General features: G+C 46.8%; 1 protein-coding gene across 1 annotated transcript in view; it reads right to left on the reverse strand.

Annotated features, from left to right (window-relative positions):
• The window catches only part of pde12 (phosphodiesterase 12), a gene marked incomplete at both ends in the record, with an annotated part of 71,526 nt that overhangs the window by 29,079 nt on the left and 36,447 nt on the right, over window positions 1-6,000 (reverse strand).

Consider the following 6,000-nt stretch of genomic DNA (forward strand, 5'->3'; position numbering starts at 1 on the left):
AAAATGAGGAAACTGCCCCCCCCCTTCATCAGTCTAATCTAATGGGGTGCAGTTACACAGGGAGAGACGATAGGGGGCGGTATCTTCCCAATGGAGCTCACAGAGAGTCTGCAACACTAGCGTGAGGCTCGATTGATGAAATATGAATTAAAATCGCTAATAAAGAAAAATACGACAAACAAACGCTATATAGCGTTGCTGGCATTCAACTGGCAGCATGAACTAACGACAAAGCGCGTCCGTGGCACTCAAAGTGTTAAGGGATATGTTCAAAAACCCCTTTATGTCATTTTACTTTAAAAGATAAGATAAGATATGCCTTTATTGATCCCCTTGGGGAAATCCGGGGCGTAATAGCAGCATGTGGGAGGAGGGGTACAGGTATGGGCAGGGTAATAGCAGCATGTGGGAGGAGGGGTACAGGTATGGGCAGGGTAATAGCAGCATGTGGGAGGAGGGGTACAGGTATGGGCAGGGTAATAGCAGCATGTGGGAGGAGGGGTACAGGTATGGGCAGGGTAATAGTAGAAAGACACAAATATAGGCAATAAAATGTTATCTGAGTATACAAATATGAGAGAAAATAAACAGTGTAAACAATACAATTAACAATATAATTAAATAACCAGTATACACAAGGTGCAGGTGAGGGTCTGCGTACCCTAACTGGCACGATATACATCATACGTTGTAGTCCGTGCAGCTTTTGGGTGGTTAAGAGTCAGACACACTTAGTGGTCAGACGTTCCCAGTAGTTCTTTATTTCAGAGTCGCCTTATTTCATACGGGTCAGCGTTCCGAATATGATGTTTGGACCTCAATCGCTCACAGAAGCTTTATGTAGCTTGGTTTGCGTAAAACTGCTCTGCAGAGAACAAGGTGTGTGTGTGTGTGTGTGTGTGTGTGTGTGTGTGTGTGTGTGTGTGTGTGTGTGTGTGTGTGTGTGTGTGTGTGTGTGTGTGTGTGTGTGTGTGTGTGTGTGTGTGTGTGTGTGTGTGTGTGTGTGTTAAAACCCTTGTGCATCCCTAGCAATGGCTGAGCTCACTGGGCTTAAGAGATGAAATGATGGCTCATGTTTAAAGCCATATAATTTTAACTGTTTACTATTTAAAAAAAATTCTTTTACCCATGATTAACAGTAATAGCATAATCTCAATATATCTCTCAACAGATTACTCATATTTATGAATTATAACCACTCAAATCTGTGTTTGTTTGATACAACGTTTTTCTTCATCGAAAAAAATATTAAATATTCGATGACTAGTTCGGCCAGAAACGGCGTTGAGGCGAAACGTTACAACGTTTTTTTTCATCGAAAAAAACGGATAAATGTTGTTTTTTACCATATTTCTCATTTTTTTTTTAAACATTACTCGACGAAATATCTCGACGAAATACCTCTGAATACGAATCAAAAAAAATATTAAAGATTCGATGACTAGTTCGGCCAGAAACGGCTTTGAGGCGAAACGTTACTAAGCGCTCATACTGACCCAAATGTTTTGCGGGCGGTTCCAATGGTTTTTGCGGCAGGAATCTTGGGCTCGCCTCGCTGGTGGGAAGAGAACCAGACTTGCTCCGTGCAGTACACTTCCTCGTTGGCGCGCGCCGGCTTTGGGGGGCTTGTGTTTCGGCGTGTGGCGCGCTGTCGACTGCGCGGTCCGGTTCGCCTCTGGTTCTGTCTTAGAAAATCCACTCGCTCCCCCCCCCCACCACCCCAAACCATGTCTCCGGAGTTTCAATCACAGGCAGCCCGGTACAGCCTATCTCACTTCCCCTGAATTGTGGCAAAGTTATCTGTAGAGCGATTACGCCACCATGTGTTTTACATCGGTAACAGCACATCCTAACGCTAGACGGGGTTCTTAGCTTGTGGAATATGCAAAGGTTTGGTAAATATATCGAGAATTGAACGAATGAGAGCAGATTTAAAAATGGTTAAAAATGCCGTTTTAACATGGGAGCGGACGGAGAGTAGAAAACATGACCAGGGGTAAACAAGGCACTAAATACTGTAACTATTTTTCTAGAGTGTTTCATGTTATAAGCTTTTGAGACAATGAACATATATGTAAAATTAAGATATTTACCCAATTTCATGAAATAATAATAAACACAGACACCGCTGTGCTCACACACACACTCAAAATATTTCAAAAAAGTAGTTTTCATGACCAGGGGTACACAAGGGTGAGCCCGAACGTTCGAACGTTCGAACGTTCGTTCGTTGCGCTGACATTCGGACTTTAATTAATAGGTTCGAACGTTCGGTGAAAAAAAATAAAGGATGCGCACGGGGTTGAGGTGATGTGAATGCGAGGCGCTCGGCTCAAACAGTATGGTCTGCCGGGCTGCAGCGGGATACTATTTCTCAACCAGAGCTCTATTTTGATTGACAGGCGATCTGCCAATTACATCACACACCGCTTGCACCCGCCTCTGCTGTTACCACCAATCGGCAAGCGTTTATTCGTTTTTTACTTCAGGCAATGCCGCCATTGATCTGCTTGCGAGAAGCCTCAACAGACTTACCGTAGCTACCGGGGAGCCGTAGTTAGCTCCCCGCCGAGGAAGTAATCGGTAACAAGGTTTCCGTAGGTGAACCTGCAGAAGGATCATTAATGAATACCAGCCTTTTTCGGCCACGGAGCGCGAGCTTCATGGCGGGAGGTGTTTGCGTTGGAAACAACAGCAGGCACACGCCTCGGCTCCTCAACAGACCCGGTCACTGTCTACCTCGGAACGGTGGTAGGGCGGACGGGCGGCAGGCATGTTGGGAGCCCGTCCGACGGGTCTGTTGAGGAGCCGAGGCGTGCGCCTCTCCTCCCGGCTCCCCGTCGACCAAGAGTGAATACCTGTTATTGAACGTGTAACACTAACTATATAACGTTAATGCCACAAAACGAATGCCTTTGTTTATCTAGCCCCTTACGTGACTGCAAGGGCTATTGTTTATCATAAGTAGTAACTTTTGATGCAGTAGCTTGTTTATTTTCTTCTGAGTGCTTTGTTTAATTACATGTTTACATGAACAGCCACCACTGTAAAGAACATGTTTTTCACCAATAGACTATGCAATGCCGCCCTCCGTAGGATCTATAATAATACAATAAAAAAATTATTTAAAAAAATGAAAAAAAGTATTTTATTAAAAAAAAAATTATAATTTTTTTTTTTTAAACGAACGTTCGAACGTTCGTTCGATAAACCCTGGCGAACGTTCGAACCCTAAAAACAGGGTTCGGGGACAGCCTTAGTGTGTGTGTGTGTGTGTGTGTGTGTGTGTGTGTGTTGTCTGAGCGAGGCAGGGGTTGAGGAGTTGTTGTGTGAACAGTATGTTCTCTCGCAAGGCGCGATGCCGGGTTCAGATTAATATGCATAAAGGAAGCCGTCACCATGAACCCTCATTAACTCTCTACTCGTACATAATCTCTTCCCCCCCCCCCCCCCCGCTCTCTCATATCACTTTCTACTATACTCCTCTCATGAGCTGCGATCATCTCTCCCTCTCTCTCTCTCTCCCTTTTCTTCTGTCCTTCTCTCCTCTGCTCCCCTTCCCTCCCTCCCCCTCTCCTCTGGTGCTGAGGGTGATGTTTTTTTCCCTTCTCTCTCTCTCTCTCTCTCTCTCTCTCTCTCTCTCTCTCTCTCTCTCTCTCTCTCTCTCTCTCTCTCTCTCTCTCTCTCTCTGTATCTCTCTCTCTTGTTCTCTCACTTTTGCCCTCTCGAGTGTGTGGGAGTGGAGCAGAGCTTTTCTTTGGGGCGCGTGTGATTGACAGGCCGGGGATTCGATCTGATGAGCCGCGCTCCTCTCAGAGGGTCAAGGAGGCTAGTTAGTGAGAGACTTGTCAGAGGAGAGAGAGAGAGAGAGGAGAGAGAGAGAGATGAGAGAGAGAGAGAGAGAGAGAGAGAGATGAGAGAGAGAGAGGGGAGAGAGAGAGAAACTGTAGCATGTGAAAGGGAGAGAAGGAAGAAGGGGTGGGGGTGGAGGCTGTAGTGGGTTCAGGACTCCCCGGGCAGGTGTTACCTCAGTAAGACAGCCCCCCCCCACACACACACACCCCCCCCTCGCCTCCAACACACACACATGGACTCCTTATCCTTTCCTCCTGTATCTTGTTATCCAGTCCCAGGATACTGGACCAGAGAGAGAGAGAGGAGAGAGAGAGAGAGAGAGAGAGAGAGAGAGAGAGAGAGAGAGAGAGAGAGAGAGACACACACACAGAGATAGATGGAGAGAGAAAGAGACATGGAGAGAAAGAGAGAGAGAGAGCAGGGGAAAGCGAGCCCTACAGGGGAACATGGGAATTGATTTCATGTGTAATTTGTTTATCACTAGAGGGGACAAATGCCATCCGCCTGACATGTAGGGAGGGAGGGAGGGAAGGGAGGGAGGGAGGGAGGGAGGGAGGGAGGCAGGCAGGCAATGTGACTCTGGATTGCTCTCTCATTACCATAAGCTCCTTTTACAGCTCCTCCAGTAGAGGCGAATGTTGCTTTCTCTCACTTTCTCACCCCTCCTCTCTCTCTCTCTCTCTCTCTCTCTCTCTCTCTCTCTCTCTCTCTTCTCTCTCTCTCTCTCTCTCTATCTCTCTCACTCTCTCTCTCCTTTTCTCTCTCGTTCTCTCTCTCTCTCAAAAGCCGATGTATTTTCTCCCCTCATCACTTTCTCACTCTCCCTGTCTGACAGTAACCCCAGTTTTTTTTATATTCTCTCTTTAAGACAGTTATCTGGCTCCCTGTGCAGATCCCTCTGGCTGCAAACACACTGTTCTGACTATGGCAAGTGTGTTGTGTTTCCATGTTAACCACAATGCTACATACAGATGCGACCTATACTGTAGTGTACTGTAGATGCATGGTGTGTGTTGTGTGTGTGTGTGTGTGTGTGTGTGTGTGTGTGTGTGTGTGTGTGTGTGTGTGTGTGTGTGTGTGTGTGTGTGTGTGTGTGTGTGTGTGTGTGTGTGTGTACTTGTATTGCTATACTACAGGGGACACTGACGTGTTTACACACTCACGCAATGGGTACCAAAAACATTATGGGGACAAATGGGGGTGGCCCCATAACCCAAATTAGGTTAGGGTTATGATTAGGTTATGGTTATGGTTAGGGTTAGTTACAGAATGCATGTCAGTCTATGTAATGTCCCCATATTTCACATAAACAAACGTGTGTGTTGTGTGTGTGTGTGTGTGTGTGTGTGTGTCTGCATTTGTTTGGGGTCACAATATTGCAATATCTTTAATACCCTTAACTTAAGGTCCCTGAGTTTGCTCGTAAACAGGGTACATCTGCATTTTGCTATGCTGTCCCTCTAGCTCATGGAATGAACTCCAACAGTCCAACACAAATACTGCGGCATGGTCATGCTGGACCTACAAAAGGCCTTCGACACTGTCAATTACACCATTCTGATTGACAAGCTAAAAGCAATTGGTTTTGATAGTCTATCAGTGAGCTGGATGCAATCCTACCTCCGACCAGAGGCGGCACGGTGGTGTAGTGGTTAACACTGTCGCCTCACAGCAAGAAGGTCCAGGGTTCGATTCCCGCTTGGGGACCAGGTTTCCATGATGCCAGGTACCTAGGTGGTTTGCATGTTCTCCCCGTGCTCGCAAGGGTTTCCCCCCCGATAGATAAACCCAATGGAAAAACATGCACAACAACAGATAGCTAACGCTGTGGCGTCCTTGACGAAGACGGACAGGAGCACTTGGATTGGTCCCCTGGCGTGGCTCACGTTGACGCCTGTCTGCTCCCGGCTGCCCTTGGGGGGGAAGGACGACGATGGGTTAATCGCAGAGACGAATCGCATCGGCGATCCTACAGAGACAATGCATGCGTATGTGTTCCGGTGTGTGTGTGTTGAGGATAATTGCATGAGAGAGAACAGATGGTGGAGGTAAACGGTACTCTAACCCCCCCCTCACAGTGAGCTGTGGTGTTCCACAAGGAAGCATACTAGGACCGCTACTGTTCCTAATTTATGCAAATGACAT

The sequence above is a fragment of the Notolepis coatsorum genome (genome assembly GCF_963971535.1).
Source record: "Notolepis coatsorum genome assembly, contig: SCAFFOLD_777, whole genome shotgun sequence".
Lineage (NCBI taxonomy): Eukaryota > Metazoa > Chordata > Actinopteri > Aulopiformes > Paralepididae > Notolepis > Notolepis coatsorum.